Source organism: Carettochelys insculpta, chromosome 2 (assembly GCF_033958435.1).
Source record: "Carettochelys insculpta isolate YL-2023 chromosome 2, ASM3395843v1, whole genome shotgun sequence".
Classification (NCBI taxonomy): Eukaryota; Metazoa; Chordata; order Testudines; family Carettochelyidae; genus Carettochelys; species Carettochelys insculpta.
In genome coordinates, this window is record NC_134138.1 from 275115570 (window position 1) to 275136698 (window position 21129).

General features: G+C 57.2%; 1 protein-coding gene across 1 annotated transcript in view; it reads right to left on the minus strand.

The window, feature by feature from the left end:
• The window catches only part of LOC142008179 (uncharacterized), a 45776-nt gene that overhangs the window by 16472 nt on the left and 8175 nt on the right, over positions 1-21129 (minus strand). The window lies entirely within an intron of this gene.

Genomic DNA, 21129 nt, shown 5'->3' on the forward strand with positions numbered 1-21129 from the left:
CATTTCCAGCCAATAGGAGTTCAGATGTTGCTGGGGAGCTGCAGCAGCATGCAGACACCCTCTCCTGCACCCCAGCCCCCCACTCCAAGCTCCCTTCTGCACCCCACCCCCCTCCATAGAACAGCACAGCCCTTGCTCACTTAGTCTTGGAGTGCCCCCCACCCCAGCATCACTAATTACCACCCAGGGCTCAGCTACAGCCTGGGCACTAGAGCCCTTGGGTCAGACCACTAAAACCCAGATTTACTGTTCACCACTTATGGTGTCTGGGCTTGGCAGCAGCTCAGCTCGGTTTTCTGGTTCCCATGCACCCGCTTCAGCCATGGGGAGACGGGCATCTCGCTGGAGGAGCCCTCCCCCCCGGCCGCCTGTCTCAAGTGGTTTCACTCTGCAGAGTGACTGGATCAGAGGTCCATCCCCTTTCATCTCCAGTCACAGCCACAAGACATGGCTAGCAGCCCACTCCCTTCTGCAGAGCCTGCCCAGCTCAGGAACCCCAAGCCAGCTCCCTTCTGTTCTCCTTTGGGCACAAGCCTCCTTCCCCCAGTTCCGATCAGTTACACTCATGCAACCCCTGCGTTCAGCAGCTTTACACAAGGGGGCCTCCCCCGCCCCGTGAGCAGGTGCGACAGCACAGAACAAGCAACGCCTGCAGGGTGGTCAGATCACAGAAGGCATCTGCCATACTGGGCATTCTTTGGATAACCACGTCCCCCTTGGGCACTGTTCACCTGTCTGAATGCAACCAAAACCAACGCCATCCCCAGAGCTACTCTTCCACGTACCCCTCCGCTCATCCGGGATGAGGTCTGTGGTCTCTGCCAGCTACCAGCTGCTGCACAAATAGCACGTGGGGCTGCAGCTTAGTGCTTCCTTCAGAGAGCTTTCGCTGCAGTTTCGACCTGGTTAGTTCTAGCGTCCGATTGTAACCGGGTGCGTTGATCAGAAATCAGATGGGGGTACAGAGAGATTCAACCCCAGCAACTGCACCGCCATATTTTAGCTTGGTTTGGTCACTATCATGGACAGCCTTTGAGGTTCTACATGAACACACGGCAGCATCTCAGTGTGATAACACGAGTGTAAGTGAGAAACAGGTGTGTAAATACCAGGCAAGGAGTGTGTAATGGATTTGCTGGTGAGTGTGATCAGCCGAGATGCTGGAGAAAGTCAATGGTGTCTGAGAGAAACCACCAGATTTTTTTGGGGGAGCAAATGTCTCAGCCCTTTGATTAACAGGGAGTCAAGTTATCTGGGGTCTGCGGAGTTAGCTGGCAGTTTGGCTTTTGGATTTATACCAACTGGATCAACCACTGCAGATCTCCAGACCTGTGCACCTCGCGGCATCTGCTAACCTGTCATTGGCAGCAAACAAGTGTGCGCCCCGGACACCTCTGGGCAAATGCCAGCCTTGGGATACGCCAGGCGCGGGTGCTCACACACGCCCAGGTCCCCACTGGGCTACCCAACAGCTTGTGAGCTGTAAGGAGTGGGATGGACTCCCTGCAGCTCTAACCTCCGCCTGGGGTGCCACATGAGGGCAGCTGGGGGCTGTTCCAATGGACTCTGCCGACAAACCCCTTGGCTGCTGCCTCCCTTTGGAGGCCAGGAACAGGGCAGAGAGCCCCAGTTTCTTGTGCTGACAACCCAACAGGAGCAGCTGTCGGTCACTACGGCTAGAGGCCAAAGCACTGTGGGATGAAGGTATCTCCATCCTGTCTCCTGCCCCTTCCTCCACCCCCCATGTGCTTCCATCACACACCCCAGCCCAGTTTTGCTGGCAGAGGGTGTGCCAGGTCTCAGCAGCTCCTTGGGCAAGGCAGGAAGGGGAGCAGAGCCAGAATGATGCCCCCCCCCACCCCTGTGTCTGGGGAGGCCTATGCAGTCCCCTCCATTGATGGCAGAGCTGCAGCTATTAGCTACCAGACCCTTTGGTGCCACAGCCCAATGCCCTCCCACTACCCAGTGCACAACAGGTCCAACAGGACCAGGACAAAGGCAGCATCTGCCCCAGTTGCACCATCACTCTCAGGTGTCCTGGCCAAGTTCTAGCCCCTCGGATGAGCCAGAAGTCTTGGACGACGCCACCAGGAGCTCTGCTTTTGATCTCGCCCACTGAGTGCAGCCTGCAGCGCAGATCCTGGCGTGAAGCCAGGCCGCTGACTCAGTGCTGGTGCAGATGAGCACTTACTGGATCAGACCCCAGGCTGCAGCATCCTGGATGCTCTCAAGGTTTCCCATCAGACTGCTGACCTCCCCCATCCCACTTAGCTGGCGTCTGGGAGGCCGAGCGTCGGGACTGAGCAGAAAGAGACTTGGTCATTTCCTGGTCTCTACAGCAGCTCCCTCTCCAGGGAGAAGTGAGAGGGAGTCAGTCACAGCTTCATTACTACATCAGTAGAGTCACTTGCATGGTAGAGTATCATTAGCAAATTCAGCTCCCTTTGGAGGTAGAAGGCATTCCAGCTTGCGGGGAGGTAGTGTGGCCTAGTGGGGAGAGCTCTGGACATGGCTCCCTTCTCAACTCTGCTACTCATGTGCAGTTCACCTTTAAGGCAGAGAAAGGGAACACAGTATCCCAGCTTCCACTCACCTTTTGCTTAGAATAATGGAATCTGAGGGCTGGAAGGGACCTCAGGAGGTCATCAAGTCCAGCCCCCTGCCTAAAGCAGGATCAACCCCCACTAAGTCATCCCAGCCAGGACCTTGTCAAGCCAGGGTTTAAAAACCTCTAGGGATGGAGACTCCACCACCTGTCTAGGCAACACATTCCAGTGCTTCACCGCCCACCTGGGGAAGTAGTTTTTCCTAATATCTGACCTACTCCTCTCCCTCTGAAACGTCAGACCGTTGCTCCTTGTTTTGTGGTTTCTCTCCATCCTCTCTAGAGCTCCCCTTCAGGAAGCTGCAGGCTGCTATTAAAACACCCCTCAGCCTTTTCTGAAAACTAAACAAGCCCAAATCCATCAGCCTCTCCTCATAGCTTTTGTGCTCCAGACCCTTAATCATTTTTATTGCCATCCACTGAACCTGCTCCAGCACAGCCACATCCTTTTTATACTGGGGGCCCAAAACTGGCCACAATATTCCAGATGTGGCCTCACCAGTGCCAAATAGAGGGGAACCACCACTTCAAGATCTGCTTGAAATGCTCCTCCTAATGCACCCTAGTAGCTAAGAAGGCTAACAGCACACAAGGGCACAGTGTTTACTCATATCCAGCCGTTCATCCACCATAGCCCCAGGTCCCCTTCCGCTGCACTGCTGCTGAGCCCGTCAGTCCCCAGCCTGTAACAATGTTTGGGACTCTTCCATCCCAAGTGCAGGACTCTGCGCTTCTTGTTGAAGCAGATTTCTTTTGGCCCAATCCTCCAGTTTATCCAGGTCACTCAGGCAGTTCTGCGAGGCAGGGACTGTCTGTCCCATGCCCAGGCCCATGCCCATGCCCACTCGCCCTGGCTCAGCCTAGTCAGTGACAGCCAAATCAAGAGATCAGAGGACCCCCAGACCTGGAGTCTCAAAATACCTCTTCCAGGTCCCCCCTCAAGCCATCTAGTCCTGCTTCTGTCTGCACCCATCAAGGCCTGGCTGAAGTCCCACCACCCAGTGCACCTACAGCCATCTCTGGAGCATCAGAGGGGGAAGTACAGCCAATCACCAGCACAGGGCTGGCCAGCGACAGGCCAATAGGTGCTAGGAAGCTCAGACAGGACCCTACTCAGCCTTATCCCATCCTCAGCAGGCAGCTCCGGTTAGCCAAGTCAGAGGGGTTAAGGGCCAGAGATGAACTGGGGGTGGAACTTTGTTTCCAGCCTGGGTCCTGGCCTAAGAATTTGTCTGTTCCCATTGACCCACATTGCCCAGGGAGTGGAACAGGCCACTTGTAAGGCAGCAAAACGAGATGTTTCTGCCTCTCTACACAAGCTCAAGGTTAAGGCCTTGCAGGCCTGTAGTCGGAGACACCTTGGGCAAGCCAGCTGCTCCCTGCCTCAGTTTACCTACGTCCTCAATGCTTCTGTCTCAGCAATGCTGAGAGGCAGTAGCTGGAAGTCCGAGCTCTGGGGGATGGAAGCCCTCTGAACACACAGTGCTGTTTGGAAGAGGGGCCCTTGCTTCCATAGTCAGACCAAGCCGCCCTGAACCTCCAGTTCCCTGGCTAAGAGGTGCTGTGTGCATGTGCAGCCCAGCAGCAGAGCATCCTGGTGTGAGCCGGGCTGAAGCACCCAAGCACACAAAGCTGGGTCTGGGGGCGACAAATGGGATGGTGCAAGTTCCGCTCCAGCCACACCCCGAAAGCGAAGCGCTGACGGGAGGCATTGCCCTAGAGGGAGGATGCAGCACACCCACATCCTTTCCCCCGTCCAGCTGTGGGGTGGCTAAGTGGGTCAGAAGGCAAGACACAAGATAAGCCCAGGGATTACAAGACAGGCAGCAGGACCACAAAGCTCTGACCACAGGGAGCCCCTGTGGCTATGCCCATTTGAGCCAACGCTTTGATATTTGGAAGGTAGTTAAGTGAAAGGAATCAGAGGGAGGGGCGGCAGCAGGGTCACTGTTTAGATTCAGCCCCTTTCACGCAGCAGGAGCCTGCACTATGACTCAGACAGCTGAGTTCACCACAGTGCAGCCACCTCTGGGGTGGAGCGAACACGGATCCGACAATTATTCCACCCTTAAACACCACTTCGGCAGGCCCCAGGAGACCCGCCTGGATTGCCACTCACGGGAAAGTCTGGCCAAGACCTTCTCTTCTCCAGCCGCTTCTCTGGTTTTATTGGGCCGGCCAGGCAGACTGTCGCCAAACCTAGATGTCGCTTTCCTGAATCCCACCCGGCACAGCAACGTGCTGCTGAGAGCCGCTCGCAGGCGCTCAGACAGGAGAGGCGAGGGGCTGGGGATCTAGCTACAGGCCTTCCCATGAAGTCAGCCTGAGGAAGGGGGTGGGGTGGGGGGGTCATCGGTGCTGTCTGTCCAACTGGAAGCCATCACCTTCTGCTCCCGGGAGGGCGAGTGTCTGGTTCATGCAGCAGCACCTTTTGCTCCCATCACTCAACGGGGAGGCATGTGGGGGCCAGATCTCCCCAGAGACCCTGCACGAAAGCCCAGCTTGGGCCCCCATGGTAAGACCTGCCTAAAAGCCCCACTGTTAGTGACAGCAGCTCCCCCCGCCCCGAGATCAGAGCCACTGTTGTGCCGAGCACATGTCCAGCGAGGGTCTTTGCCCTGCTAGCTGCTCTGACTGACACACAAAGGAGCTCCCCCCCAAGGGGGGTCTGAGCTCCGGCGCAGACCCAGCTTGCTCAGGAAAGTCAGGCCGCAGAGTTCCCTTCTCGGCCCTGCCAACACGGACCCAGCTTGCCAAGGGGGAAGATGGCTGCCAGGCGCTCCAGCCCTGTGCTGAATGGCCAGCAGCTTCACAGCTCCCTTGCTACACCAGTGACTGGATCCAGCCTGGAGCCCAGACTCTGCTGAGGACAATGGGGCAGTTCTGGCTCCTTCCCCCTCCCATGGGGAAGGGAGTTTGGTTTGCCCCCCCACCCCCATGTCCAGTGCCGCACTGTCCCTCTGTCAGGTTCCACTGGTTGAGGTCCCCTAATGCAACTGCAGGGAATGGACATGCTAGCTAGGGACCCTGCCCAGCCTGTTGTCCTGTAACAGTGTTGTTCTGGCCAAGATTTCACTGCTTACGTTCAGCTGCTCTCCCAGGCAAGGGGCAGTGGATCTGGAGCAGCTAACCTCTACCAGGGAGCAGAGAACAGGCCTTTCACTGAGCCACAAAGAGTATATTGATTTCTTCCACCTCCCTGCCCTACACTCCCCAACAGCCAGGGCTGAGCCCTGAAATCCCAATTACCCCCAGCTCAGCTCCTGTCACTCAGAACTCCACAGCTCTCTGGGAAGTGGGCTGGGGTGGGGGTGAGGTTGGAGCTACACCCAGGTCAGCTCTGCCCAGACTCAGCGCCCCTCACGCGCTGATGTGAGCAGCAGGGGAAGCTTCCCCTGCCCTGTTTGCTTTTACACCACGCCCGGCCATGCTCAAATCCTGCTGCTCAAAATACAGCGGGAGTCTGACATCTGCTTTATATTCCCAAGCAGGACGTGGTGCTACCAGCCAGCCTCCTCCAGGGAGCCTGCAAAATGCTGAGCATGACGTGGGAGCGTCATTGGTGCTACAGGAAAACGTCTATACCAGGGACAAACCATCGCTTCCACCTTCACTATGGCTGCTGCGTCCTGACATCCAAGTACTAGCCGCTGTTTTTACCGGGCCTTAAATCAGCGTGCAGCGTAACACCCACTGAAGTTTCCTGCTGAGATGCCCAGACCCTTGCAGAGGAGGGGCCAGGAGGAGCTGGCAAGCCTGAAGGGCAACTGATTAGAGACAGAGCTGCGACACAGCGCCTTGAATGCGCCAAGGAGATGAGGGAAGAGCTGGTTTGCCAGCTCAGAGGCTGGTGGCACCTCCGGTGGGGCAAAGTGCCCAGTGAGCCCTGAGCTGAGCTGGCCTCTTCTCAGCCACTCATCACCAGAGACTGCCCAGGATCAGGAGCAGCTGCTTGCAAGCCGGGGCTGCAGGCGGCCTGACTGACACGTGACCATGCTAGAGAAGACAGCAGCCCCTCCACCCTGCTGGAGAACCCCACTGGGAGGCAGCTCTCCAGAGCCGTTTGCTGGGGAGTAGCTCGCCTGAACTGGGCTGGCAGCCTGCAGCAGGAAAGCAGCTTCCAGCCAGCTGCCCACTGCCAGTGGGTGGCTATTAGCTCATTACAGCCAGCGCCTGCTGTCAGGCCTTTGGTCACCGATTTAATCCAAGGTGCTTGCCTGCCATCCCCCGCTCCCCATCGCTATAATGGCCAACGCTTTTATCCTCACAACCCCCTGCTAGGCAGGGCTGGGCTGTTATCCCCTCTGCACAGAGGGGAAACTGAGGCAGAGCCAAAGGTCAAGTGGGAGCATAGGGCAGAGCAGGGACTGGAAGGCACTTAAGCCCCAGGCTAGGGCCCTAGCTACTGCTGGATTGCTGGCCTCACTCCCCAGCAGGTGGGAGGTGACCTATTTACTTGGAAACCCCATATAGAACAGCAGCCACTTCAAGCCAGGGGGTGCAGCAGCCCCCTCCCCCACACCTCTCAAATCACTTTCGCACAGCCCAGCCTGCTGCCTCCATCGCCTGGCTGGGGTCTCCCCCACCGAGCCCCCCCCAGCTGCACTCCCGGCACGGCAATGCAACTGAAAGCACCCAAGGGGGGAAGAAAAAACCCATCTGCGCGTACCTCCACGCCCTGCAGCCAGGCACCTCTGTGCCCTTCCTGGTTGCTCAGCTTCCCCCCAGGGGGGAGTGTTGGGGTGGCGGGGGGGGGGGGGGGGGGAAGAGCAGTTCAGCCCTCCTGGGGTGGAAAGCTGCAGTTCTATCATGTGCACCAGGCCTGGGGCTACAGCCCCATCTCCCTCCCTTGTCTGGCCCACTAGGGCTCTGGTGCTAGCAGGTCTGTGCTGAGGAAGCCTGGCCAGCCCGAGTCCAGCGCCCAGACTGGCTGTTCCGCAGCAGGAAGGGGGCAGAGGAGAAAGTGGGTTTGGAGGCAGGTAAGCGTTTAGACTCTACTCCAGGCTGCCCACCCCGGGGCTTCCCCTGCCCCGGGTTCCGTGTGCCTGAGGCCGGCCTGCTCCCACAATCCCATCCCTGGTAACCAGGTCCTACGTCACTGCAGCCATCCCAAGCCAGGAGGAGCAGCACTGAACTGCCACTCGACATTTCCCAGTTGGCTGCAGCAGAGTGGACGTCACTAGCCCCGGCCCCAGGGACAGATCTGGGTCACAGTAAAATTTTAGTCTTTTCTTCCTCCTGGCTCGCCGGCTAAGCGGAGACGCCCTCGGGCTGTTTTTAGGAGTGTTTGCAAAGCTGTCCCACCCCCCACCCCGATGGGGCGATTGCAGGGTACAGCAATCCCCTGGTTATTAGGCTGATGACCCTGCTAGAGCAGTATCCCATCTCTGTCAGGGGTCAATATTAGCTGACCCAGAAGGAGCGAGCAGCAGCACGTAGTACAGAGTTTTCCCCATTCCCAGACCCATCAGGTGCTTAATGCCCACAATGCAAGGCTGGAACCAGCCAGCTTTCCAGGACCACATCCTGGTTCCATGCACCACGTCCACACAGCTATACAGGCAACACCATCACTGACCTCACCACATCAGCCTCACCATCAGGGGCTCGCACACCTGCACAGCCACACATACAATGTGCCATCATGGGCCAGAAATGCCCCTCTGCCATGTATGATGGCCAACCGGACAGCCTGCACCCAAGGATGAACCAACATAAGTGACATCAGGATTTGATAACAAGTAGTCCTGTGGCACCTTATAGACAGATATTTTGGAGCATAAGCTTCTGTGGGCAAAGACCTGCTTTGTCAGATGCATGAGCGGGGGGTGGTGGTTTCAGAGGGGTCTTGGTAAGAGTGGGGCCAGAGCTGACAAGGTCTATTCAGCAAGGTGGAAATGGCCCAGTATCAACAGTACTTATCAAGAGGAAAAAGCCAAGAGCAGGTCTCTGCCCACGAAAGCTTCTGCTCCAAAATGCCTGTTAGTCTGTAGCTTTGAGAACAAGAAGTCCTGTGGCACCTTATAGACTAACAGGTATTTTGGAACAGAAGCTTTCGTGGGCAAAGACCCACTCTTGGTTTTTTCCCCCTCTTTTGACAAGTACTGTTGATACTGGGCCATTTCCACCTTGCTGCACACAGACCTTGTCAGCTCTGGCCCTCCCTCTTACCAAGACCCCACTCTTTAAATACCCCTGTGAAACCCGCCCCCCCCCCACCACTCATGCATCTGATGAAGCGGGTCTTTGCCCACAAAAGCTCATGCTCCAAAATACCTGTTAGTCTATAAGGTGCCACAGGACTTCTTATTGCTCTCGAAGCTACAGACTAACAGTTCCCTCTAATACTTATCAGGATTTCAATGTGCCCAGACCAATAGGGAATGCTTAAATCCATCATTCCTGCCCAGGGAGACGAACGGGGCCATTCTTCTGCAAAGCACTTCTACCACGACATTATACAGGGAGACATCTGAACTGCAATTCATTTACAAAACTGCCACCTTTAACCTGGGCCTGAAGAGAGATTCCCCACCTTTGATAACTGCAGAACTGAGACACAGCCTCCTTAATGTGCTTCATTAACTGGCCCTGCTAGCCACAGGTAACCCTTTTCTCCCCTGCCCCTCCACTATATAAACCCCAGATTCTGGTTTTCCTTTCCATTTGCATCAGAGGAAGTGGGTTTTACCTAATCAATCTGTTGGTCTTCCAGGTGCCACTAACTGCTTGTTAGTCGTGAAGCTTCATGCTAACTCACCTCCCACTCTGAGAGCAGGTACAAGTCTAGTTGCTGTTGAGACGAACTTCCCTGCTAAGCCCACTGGGGCAGGGGCAATGCACCTTGCCTGCCTGCAAAGCTCCAAGACATGTTGGATGGCATCAAGCTGACAGACCTCACACCCTGATAACACTTCCCCTCAGAAGGGACAAGCAGCTGCACAACTAACAAGTGGGGAATAATTGGCCAGACAGTCACCTGGCTTAGAAAGGATCTGGGGATTACAGAGGATCACACATTGGATGAGTCAATAATGTGATGCAGTTGCAAAAGACCCATGAATATCCCAGGGTATGCTAATGCGAGAGCCACAGGAGAGACGCAGGAGGTCATTGTCCCATGTTACTCTGCACTGGCTCATCCTCAGCTGCATATGGTGCCCAGCTCTGATTGTGCACCCCGCCTGAGGAAAAAAGGTGCCAGAGACAATCCAGGAGAGCTACAAAGTGCAGGGTTAGAAAACCCAACCTTTCTAGGAAGAGAGGGTCAGGGAAACAGGAAGGTTCGGTCTCATGAAGAGACCTCTGAGGGGAACCCAAGAGCTGTCAAATGACCGGTTATAAAGGGGACAGGATCAATTGTTCTTCATGTCTAGATCATCCCTTGTCCTGCCGTGACTGCAGGTGGACTAGGCTAGAACAGTGGCTCTCAACTTGACTACTGTACCCTTTTCCAGGGTCTGATTTGTCTTGTGTATCCCAACTTTCTCCTCACTCAAGCTACTTTCTGCAGCTTTATCTGACATCGTAAGCAGAGTGTCAGCTCACTACTACTGAAAGATTGCTGGCTTCCTGATTTTCACTAGAGTTATAAAGTAAGTCACCTGGAGCATCCATATTAGACTTAGACAATGACCCAGCTGATACTGGACTAAAGTGTTACTTTGCCCGGACTTTGCTTTTCCTGTAGCCTGTTGCAGAGCTAGCAGATCTCTAGAAGATTTGACATACCCCCATCTACACCCAGGGATGAGGACCCCCGCTGAGAACCATGCACTACATGATCTACTGAAGTCATAGAATCCTGGGGCTGGAAAGGACCTCAGGAGGTCATCTAGTCCAGCCCCCTGCTTCAAGCAGGATCAACCCCCCACTAAGTCATCCCAGCCAGGGCCTTGTCAAGCTGGGACATAAAACCTCAAGGGATGGAGAATCCACCACCTCTCCAGGCAACACATTCCAGTGCTTCACCACCCTCCTGGGGAAGTAGTTTTTCCTAATATCCAACCTACACCTCTCCTTCTGTAACTTCAGACCATTGCTTCTTGTTCTGCCATCTGACACCACTGAGAACAGTTTCTCACCCTCCTCTTTAGCGCTCCCCTTCAGGTTGATAAATCACTCCTCAGTCTTCTCATCTGTAAACTAAAACCCAAATCCCTCAGCTTCTCTCCTCATAGGTCATGTGCTCCAGCCCCTTAATCATTTTTGTGCTGGAGCAGGTTCAGCTGAGGGCAACATCCCCATCCTTCTTATACTGAGAGACCCAAAACTGGACACAATATTCCAGACACGGCCTCATCAGTGCCAAATAGAGGGGAACCGCCCACTTCTCCAGCTCTGCTCTAAATGCTCAAGTCAAGGTCCTTTCTAGTCCCATGCTTTCATGGCCACTGAAGGTCAGAGGAGGAGGAATGGGCTTTCTCCACAAGGACAGAAGCTTAGGCTGGCTGTTGGGCTTCCACAGGAGGCTGTGAAATCCCCTTCCAGGAGGTTCTGAAGAACAGGTCAGAGGAACACCTGTTAGCTGGTTTACAGTCACTGCGTCCTTGCCTCAAAGGGGCTCGACTAGATAACACCTCACAGCTCCTTCCAGGAGGACACTGCTCAGAACACTTTGCAGAGTTCCAGATAGACCCACGCCACCCATCCTCTCCCCAATATGCAACCACATCTGGGGTGGTGCACCACAGCTGTCCAGCATTAGAACCCTTCAGCCTTTGCAGTGGCTGTGCTAGGGGCTGTACTCAGAAGCCCCTGGCTGAACTAGCTGGGGATTGCGGCAGTCTGCCCCAGGCACTGGGGACAAACCCAGCTGTGCACATTCCAAGCTGTCAGATATTCGGGGCTTTCCGGTATGACAGAATCCCTCACTATCACAAGCTCACTCAGCAGCTCTGACCCGACCGAGGGAAAGACTATCCAGAGTCTCCAGCATCACCGCCCCCTGCCAGCACCTGCAGCCGGCACAGAGGGTTCCCAGCCTGGTGCCGAACCCATCCCCGCTTCACTCCAGAGCTGACGACCTCAGCTCAGGGCAGAATAACCCTGGGGTATTCTCGAACTCCCCTTGCCACGCTTGAGGCACCCTGAGGAGAGTCCCCAGGCCCCACTCACCAAGAGGGAGCATCCCTAAGGGTCCATATCCTGGAGGCGCCAGGGCTTCTGGCCAAGGCACCCCAGCCAGGAGCCCCACTGCAGTCCGCCAGGGTCAAGATGCTCTCACCCTGCCTCCAGCCAGGCTTTGCACACCTGGATGGCGAGCACTCTGCCAGAGGGCAGCTCAGCAGCAGGCTGCCAGGACTAGCCCCAGCCAGTCTGGGATGCTTACAGAGGGTGCCACCCTCCTGATTTCTCCCTGAGCTGCTCATGCGATTCTCTGGCACCTCAGCTACCTGCATGCTAGACAGGCTACAGCAAGCAGGGCCCAGCCAGCCCCAGCACTGTTCACAGCACCAGCAGGTCTGGCAGCAAGCAGCACCCCCTGGAGATCCCTGCCCTGGGCTGCTCTGGAGCAGCTGGCCATGTAGGACACACCAAGGGGAAAAGGGAGGCAGCTCAGAGAGCCAGACATCCCCAGGACGTACAGGAGTCTAATCCTCGGCTTTTGGCCTTGCTGCGGTGAGTCACAGCCAGGATTACCCCTGCCCAGGGCAGAGGGACCAGGTGGGAACACCTGACAGCCCACGTAATGGAGCGCTGATGAGCACGGCCCAGCTAAGATGCCTAGTCACCACCAGCAGCCCCTGGGAGCAGGGCCCACAGGCACCACCCAGGAGAGAGTCAGGTGCTGCCCAGCTGATTAGCAGCGCCCGCACAGCCACAGGGTGTTCTATGGGCGGTGCACCCTGAACATACCTCAGTGCACATAAAATTTATTCCATCCATGGGGGTGAATTAGAGGGACCCAAGGAAGCCCCACACTTAAGAGAGACTGTGGGTCCTTCCACCAGGCTCTGGGGCAGAGCCTTACCCTGAACTGCCCCCCACCCCCCCACCCACAGCACTGGCTACAGGCCAGCAGAGGAGTTGCCAGCCACTCTCAGCAACACACCGACCACCAGCTGAGCTCAACCAGATTGTCACCCATGCAGCTCCCAGGGCTGCCCAGGGCAATCCCATTGTCTCCCCCCCTTGACTACAGCATGGCTATGGGGCTGAGAACAGAAAGGTGCTCAGGACCTCCAACCAAGAGCAGCAGGGGCAGAGCATCACAAGCCACTGCTGTCTTAACACCAGCTCAGCCACAGCACAGGGGCAGCAAACAGACAGCCCCCCCACCCCCCAACATGCTGTGAGACCCCCCAGCCAGGGCTACAGGGCCAGCCAGACCCACAGCTGCCAGCAGGTATGAGCAACACTTCCACAGAGTAAGAACTGGGTCCAGCAACTCATTCCAGAGCCCAATCAGCCACCCCCAGCAACTGGGGTCTCACAGCCCAGTCACCCCCTCCCCAGGGCTGCTCCAGTTACCAGGCTAACCCCAACTGCTTCAGCATTACCTGTCACTGCCTGCTGCAGGCTGTCTCCTGAGTACATTGTGGAGCTGAGCCTAGCAGCCAGGCACTCTGAGAGCCTTAATCTTCATCAGTCTGGAGGAAAGGAACCAAGCACAGTCCACCTCCAGCAGGAGGTCACAGACCTGAGCTGGGCAGCTGCTTTACTTCACTCAGCCCCAGGAACACTCCCAAAAAAAGCCACTACAGCCTACAGGACCCACCACAACAGCGCCTTTTATCAGATAGGAGAAGGGGTGGAGCCTGAGCACTGCAATGACTTCTGGGAGCCAAGGGGCGGGGCTTAAAATCCTGCCTTATATAAGCCATGATGGTGGCTTTGCTTGTCTTTAGTTCCTTAGGGCTTGGTGGGACTTCTTTTCTCTGAGCTGCTGGGGTCCGCTCCCTAGGGGCATTCTAGGGTTGAGGGAGGTAACCACAGCTTGTTGTAGAGGAGATGGGGTGGGCAGAAAGCTGCAATGGAGGGAGCTGTGCTTGCTGGTTTACTGAGTCATCTCAGGAGGATGGCTGGGGCAGGAGGCTGAGTTACTGTATGGAGTAGGTGGCTGTCCTTGCCCATCCCAGGGGCTGAATCTGTGCTGTATCTCCTTCGTGCATTGCTCCCCTGCATGTGTCCTTTGTCTGAGGTGGTTACAGAGCATGCAGGAATGTGGCCTGGCTCCTGCCTCCACAGGCTGTTGGAGGTGCGGGTTACAGGGGCCCTGTGAGCTTCCCAGACCTAAGCAGGCTTGGGCTGGGTGGGAGGTGGACAGGCAGCCAGCCTGAAATAAGGTTCTGGCCTGTTATATTGACAGTCCCATGATGCCCCTTGTAAGCACTGCTTCAGTGTCTTCCCTAAACTTGATGTAGGTAACTCCATTTTCCCTTGGAAAGTTCCCCCCCACGGACATGCAGTTTCCCTTGGATACAGTGTTCCCCTACACCATTACATTCCCCATGGGGTTGTTAGCTGCCCCATTCCACCCCAGAGGTGGCTGCAGTTCAGTGGTAACTGGGATGATCTTTCCCTATATAAAATCACTTACTGGTGAGGCCCTACACACAGCCCCTTTCCAACCTAGCAGCCTTCTCCAAGGAACCCAACCTCCCTTTGCTGTGGCAAGGCTGGCCCCAGCTTACGGCTTTGCTTAAACTCTGAGTTAGCTGCTGCACCTGAGCCAATGACCTGGCTGTGCAGCTTGGGCAATCCCCCAGCGCTGCCCCTCACCTGCCTTTATCTGCCCTACCCCCATCAGAGCTCCCTCCTGGAGCTGAGGGGTTTATGCCACCAACTGCAAGGGGCAGGTTTACACTTGCCAGGAACAGTTACCAGACCAGAGGAGCTAAAGGGGGTTTGCCCAGCGTGTCTTTTCTGTTCCGATCTGAGCCCCTACCTCCCTAAATTCCTCTGTGGTTGTTAGCGGCTCAATGGTTCTGGCCTGATGGGACCAGGCGGTTGTGGTGTGCTGTTATTCAGCTACCGCCTTCCTCCTCAGAGGTAGCTGCACACCGGTGGCAACTGAAGCAATTCTTGAGCATAGTTTCTGTAGCACTTGTGGGGCTGCTTTGTGCCAAAAACCACTGGCTGAAAAAACAATACCCAACTCTTCTGTAGAGCATTGCAGCCAGAGATCTCAAAGTGCTTTGCACAGGAGGGCAACATTGTTATCCCTGTTGCAAATATGGGGAAACTGAGGCACAAGGCGGGGGTGTGACCTGCCCAAGGTGACCCCAGAATGGGTCTTGGCAGCATGGGACATGCTGCTTAGATCCTTTTTGTACCATAAACAGCAAGAAGTCCTGTGGCACCTTCTAGACTAGAGTGGCTACCTCTCTGATTTTTGTACCATGCCTCTGACTGAAATATCAGATGGGGCTGAAGCCCAGGGATCTCTTTGGAGCAGGTTTATACAGCCCCTTATGTAGTGTATGTTGCCAGGCAAAATGCATAGGCCGGAACAAGGGCAGTAAATTTATTGCAGCGATCTACAGGGAAAACGTGACTGGGATTTAAAGAAACAAGCAGAAAGCTGGACCGTTCAAAGCGAGCTGTGCCGTTTTAAAGACGGGCAGGTGCGACTGCAGAGCAAAGATCCCCACATCAGCTTAACTCTGCCCTCAGATCCCTGCCATCCTCCATGTGACAGGGGGAGGGGTCTATGGCCTGCATGTTGGCCAGGTGAGAACTGCAGTTCTGGCGGGTATCTGGGCTGCTAAGTATTTCTTAGAACCTGTAACTATGGTGTCGCATCCGACGATGCAACATTTCAAACCACCTGGCCTCTGATGTCCCCAGCAGCATGGACAGAGTCTGAGCTGTGGGGAATCAGGGGCTTATGCTGTCTTCTGGCCCTAGCAAGGTTGTGGAAGGCAAAGAGTTAAACAGGCTGCAGACTTTCCAGCCCAGGAAGACCTATTAGGAAAGTAGCAGCGCAGATGGCTAAGCCTGACTTTGCATTTCCATCACACCTTCCATCCACAGATGTCACTATAGCAACCATCACGCAAGAACTGGGGGAGGTGACATGCCTTAGTCAACTCAGCCTCACAAGCCCTGGCCAGTAATATTAGCCCCATTTTACAGATGGAAAAACTGAGGGGCGGTGAGGCGGTGAGTTGCCCAAGGTCACCCAGTGAGTTAGTGGCAGAGGAAGGACTAAAATCAAGCGCTCTGCATTCTATTCCTCTGCTGTAACCACAAAACTCCTCTCACACCAAAGAGGGGCCCTGCCAACACAGGTGCGGCGACTCCACCCATTAATGGGAACCTCACCTCCCTGAATCTGACCTAGCTCGACCCTGTCCCTTCGGCAGGGGTCAGAATTAAATGCTGAGGTGCTACAGAAATACACGGTATGGGGGCGGCGTGAGCCGGAGGTGGGGCTAGAGCTGGGGATTCCTAGTTCCCAGGCTCATGCTCATTTCTCCAGGCCTGGCAGTGACTAGCTGTAAGCTGCCACCTGTCCTGCTACTGCAGGGCCAAACCCAGGCTCCCTGCTCCTCTCCTCCCTCTGACAGCCTGGGAGGTCACCTTGATTCTGCCAAGCAAACAAGCATGGCTCCAGCCTGCACCTGGTCACATATCCGAGCTGTGCTGGTCTCCACCTGAGCTGCGCCTGCTGCCGGGGCACGGCTGTCTACTCAGGCACTCTGTACCTTGCCCAGGAAGTGGGGAAGAAGCAGGCGCAGCTTTGGGCCAGCTACAGCTGGGCTGGAGCCAGGCAGTGGGGCCTGAAGATCACGTCTCTCCCTCTGGGATCGGTAGGAAAAGAGGTGCCAGGATCCCTGGGTGGTTTGGAGGGTAGGTTAGGAAATCAGGGGGCCCCTCTCAGAGCCCAGGCTGGGCTGATGGCCTCGCCACGATTCCAGGGGTCCCAGAACACAGAAACCAGACAGCCCTGCATTTCCCTTCCCACAGGACGCTCGCTGGAGAAACGGGAGCCAGTGGTTCGGCCGTAGGAAAGCCGGGGCTGGTGCCGCCTCACAGGAAGAGCAATAATCCCAGCTGGCGTCACCTGGATTATCTGTATTACTGGCGCTCAAAGGGCTTTACGGAGGAGGTCAGCGTCAGACTCCCCATTGGACGGATGGGGAAACTGAGGCAGGGAATGGGGCGGTGCTTGTCCACGGCAGAACTCAGACTAGAGCACCGTTCGTAGTCCAGGGCATCGCTCACTACCCTCAACCTAAACCATTCGGGGAAGTAGCTAGACCCCGCCCTGCGCAAGAGGAGACCATCTCTAGGGCTGAGCTAACCCAAGCTCTCCTGCTGGGCCCATGTTCTCAGAGCCACTCAAGGCAGCACCCTGCCCTGGGCACCACCTACTGCCAGTTTAAGCTAGTAGGTCTCAGCTAAACCTGGCCTGCTTTCCCCTCCTCCAGCTGGAAGCAGCCACTTGCAGACTGGACGGAGCCGGGAGAGGCCGGGATGCACATGTGGCCGGAGCACTGGGAGCACGGCTGCAGCACTGCAGGGACCCGTGAGGCCATGTCCTCGCACGAGCGATCACGGCTCCCCGTGCTGGGGACTCCACCAGGCCAGGAGTTTGCTTTCACCCCAGGAAGCAGCTGGTAAATGAGCCTCCTCCAACCAGTCATTCAGCTGCTCTGGGTGCCTCGGTCTCCCCACCTGGTCAAGGAGGAGGTGGCTAGTCTGAAGCAGGCAGGGTGGGAGGATTAATTAGCTAATGTTCCCCAAGCCTTAGGGAGACCTGTGCTGATTATCTTTTCAAGGGCGTCTGGCCGGGCTCGCTTCCCCAGGGGCAGCTCGGGGGGGCTCGTCCCCCTGTCGCACGAGGATGCGGGTGGATCACTTTGTACGCACACCTCAGGCCAGGACTGCAGACTGCTCTGCCTGGAGCTCGAGTTTCACTGGCCAGGCAACCAGCCTCCCCTGGGTTTGTCCCAGAGGGAACAGGCTGCTCAGAGGACGAGGGGGTGATTAGGTTACACCCCTGCTTCACCAGGCAAGCTAGGCTGCAAAGCCATAGGGACACTGCTAGACCCGTTGGCACTGGGAGCAGCCAGGCTGCAGGCCCCAGCTGTGCCCTGGGCTTCAGCCCAACTGCCTCGGTCGTGAGCGTCAGGAAAAGGCCGGATGGACTGAGGCGGCTGCTGAACCTCCTGGCCCCATGACGGCACCTGGCCCTCAGAGGGGCTGAGGACAGGGGCTGCAGGAGGAGGGGCAAGGGGAGATGCCAGGGCAGGAGGGTGCTTTAGTTTAGTGTGTTACGTCTCTTACAGGTGAGCATACCTGAGCCCCAGCTCCACATTCTCACTGACAGCCTGACTCCCTCTTCAGCAAGATCAGCTCCTGCCTTAGCCTCTAAGATGCCAGCTGAGGTCAGGTCCCCTGAGCCCTCAGCCTTGCACTACACCTAGTGAGAGACAGCCCCAAGGCACAGCCAGGCTGAACCAAGTCCCTTCTCGGGGAGGGGAAACTGAGGCACAGAGCGCCCCACCCGCAGCGCCGCAGCCAGGAAGTGACCCCCCGGTTGCCTGTGTCCCAGCCTGGTAGCGTAGCCGCATGGCTAGCCTGCCTTTCGACCCATCACCCGGCTTCCTCGGCTGTCTGCCCCCGCTTCTCTCGCCCGTCGGTCTGTTGGTCAAATAAGCCCTCCGCTGGTGTAACTCTGCAGCCAGCAGTGGTGTAAAAGCAGGAGGAGGCCTGGCCTGATGCCCATTCCCCAGGTCTGAGGCCCACCGCGCAGCTGTCCTCTGGGCTAAGCAGCCTGGCTCCGTTGTGCCCAACTCTTCTAGGAAGAGCGGGCTCTCCTAATCCCCTGCCTGTGGGGCTGGAGGCCAGAGCTCCCTGCAGGGTGAGTGGGGCACAGGCTGTCCACTGCAATTCTCAGCTTGCCTAGCCCAAGGCTGGCTGCTACGAGGGGGGTGTGATGGGGTTCGGGGTTCCCCAGGCTCTGCACCCATCCGCAGGCAGGAGAGACTCTCGCTCAGCAGCAGAACAGCGGGTTTATTAGCCGACAGGATACAGCGTCGTACAGAAGAGTCAGTGCAGCTGGCAGAGACGGCCAGTCCAATCCATGCTGGGGAGAGGAGGCCCCGAGGAGCCCCCGGAGCCGGGGCCTGGCCCCCTCCTTGGTCTCTCTCTCTCCCAGCCCAGCCCAGACTCACTGCTTCCAACTCCCAGTTCCAATTCAAACCCCTCAGGCTCCACCTGCCCCTTTGTCTGCAGCCCAGAGGTGTCACCTGGGCGCCAGGTTACCCCAGCAGGAGCCCCCCACCCTCTGTGAGCCCCCCCACACACATACACACACACACACACACACACTCACACACAGGTATCCCCCCACTCCATCACAGCGGGCGAGCCCCAGTTCCTGTTCACCTGTTCCTCCCTCCGCACCCCCACCCTCTTCCTGCTTGGTTTGGGTCCCCTTCACTCCAGTTGGCGGGGGGGACACCCAGGCCCATCACGGCCTCTGGCAGCCCAAGTGGAGGTTGGATGGCGGCTTGTGGATGGGAGGCAACAAAAGCTGAGCCCAGCCTGACTCCCCGAGCCCGGGGCAGCGGGAGGAAGGACCCTGCCTTGGAAGCTGAGGAGAGGCAAGGGGCAGTGAGATGCCGGGCAGCCTGTGCTTGGGAACAGGCTGCAGAGCTTCTCCCATTCGACGCTCGGGGCTAGTCCAGCCCCGGCCTGACGGCAGCGACCTTCTGGCCGTTTGGTGGCCACGCAGCCCCCGAGCAGAGCTGCAAGGGGGTGGCTCTGCTCCCTCCCCGCCGGCTGGCTCACCCTTTTCTTGGGTCACAGCCCAGGCCTGGCTGCCTCCCATGCCCCAGGGCCCTCTCCCCATCCCTCCGTCCAGCTCTCCACTTCCCCTGTGTCCGCCCTGCGCCTCGCTTGCTCGCCCGACTGCTCCCACCCTGTCCTCAGCACCCCATCGCCCTTGCTCCTGTGGCCTCGCGGCCTCCTGCCTCTGTCGCGCAAGGCCGTTGGCCGGCCCCAGCTCCGTGAGGGCAGCTGGGCTTCCTGCCCGCTGAGGACAATGAGAGACGGCGGCCATTTTTTCCCAGGGGGAGAGGATAGAATGGTGGCCATCTTGGCTGAGGGCAAAGTGTTGCTTCAGTCCTGTTGAGGGCAGAGGGAGATGGAGGCCATTTTGGGTAAGGGCACAACCCCAGGGGAGGCGGCCGACCTCAGCTTGACATTGCATTGTGAGCAGCATTAGGAGAACCTCCGTATTCACCTGGGCAGTTGCGATAGCACCAAACTGGCCTCTTTTCTGGCTGCCTCAGCAAAATGGCCCCAGCTGGGCTGGGCCGGGGCGACTGAACCCCACTCTCCTCCGAGATGGGCTCCATATTGAGGCACTGGGGCAGGGGGTGCAGGTAGGCTCTGTAGCTAAAGGGAGAGCTCCAGGACCGGCCACCTGGCACTATCACCTGCCATAAGACCTATGAGGAGAGGCTGAGGGATTTGGGCTTGTTTAGTTTGCAGAGGAGAAGACTGAGGGGTGGTTTAATAGCAGCCTTCAACTTCCTGACGGGGAGCTCTAAAGAGGAGGGTGAGAAACTGTTCTCAGTGGTGTCAGACGGCAGAACAAGGAGCAATGGTCTGAAGTTACAGAGGGAGAGGAGTAGGTTGGATATTAGGAAAAACTACTTCCCCAGGCGGGTGGTGAAGCACTGGAATGTGTTGCCTAGAGCGGTGGTGGTTTCTCCATCCCTAGAGGTTTTTAAGTCCCGGCTGGACAAGGTCCTGGCTGGGATGACTTAGTGGGGGTTGATCCTGCTTGAAGCAGGGGGCTGGACTAGATGACCTCCTGAGGTCCCTGCCAGGCCTGTGATTCTGTGATTGTGAATCCACCCCCAGGGCGGTTACTCGTTGCAGCGAGAGAGGGAGGGAAATCCAGACAGGAGGCAAAGGCTTGGAGGCCAGAGGAGCCCAGTTCCCCTCCAGGGCCCCAGCTGCCAAGTGAAAAGGCTGGAGAGGAATGGAAGAGCTGCCCCAGGGCCCTTTGTATGCCTCTTGTGTGTGCGCAGGTGAAGACGGGCTGGGACCCCCTCCGCATTGGCCAAGGTGGGGAAAGCCCGGGCGGGTTCGTTGCTGAGCTGAGGAGCTGTTTCCAACGCCTGGCGCCCTCGCCAGGGTCCAAGCATCTCTCGTGAAGCTCTCAGGCCACGTGGCGAGTACCCAGGAGACTCCCTGCTCCTCCCCTCAGCCCGTCCTCTGTGGTGAAAAGCAGCCTGGCCGCTAGCGCCTTCTCCTGGCTGCGGCATGGCCATTCTCCTGCTGCACAGGTAGCCAGGCCTGCCTGGGCGCCTCTCCCTGATGCTGGCACCCAGTCGTGATGGGGCTGTGCTGCAAATGGGGGGAGCTTTGGAATTCCACCAAGGTGGGGGTGAGATCAGGAGTCCTGCTTCGTGTCCATCAGTAGCCAGGGCTGTCCCAGTAGGGGAATCCAAGTGCACCCCTCCAGTGCCCCAGGCATGGGGGCCCCCAGCAACCCCCACTGCCTCAGGACACCCCCCCTGACCGTGCCCCTCCCCTGCCCTCTCCCTGACTAACTG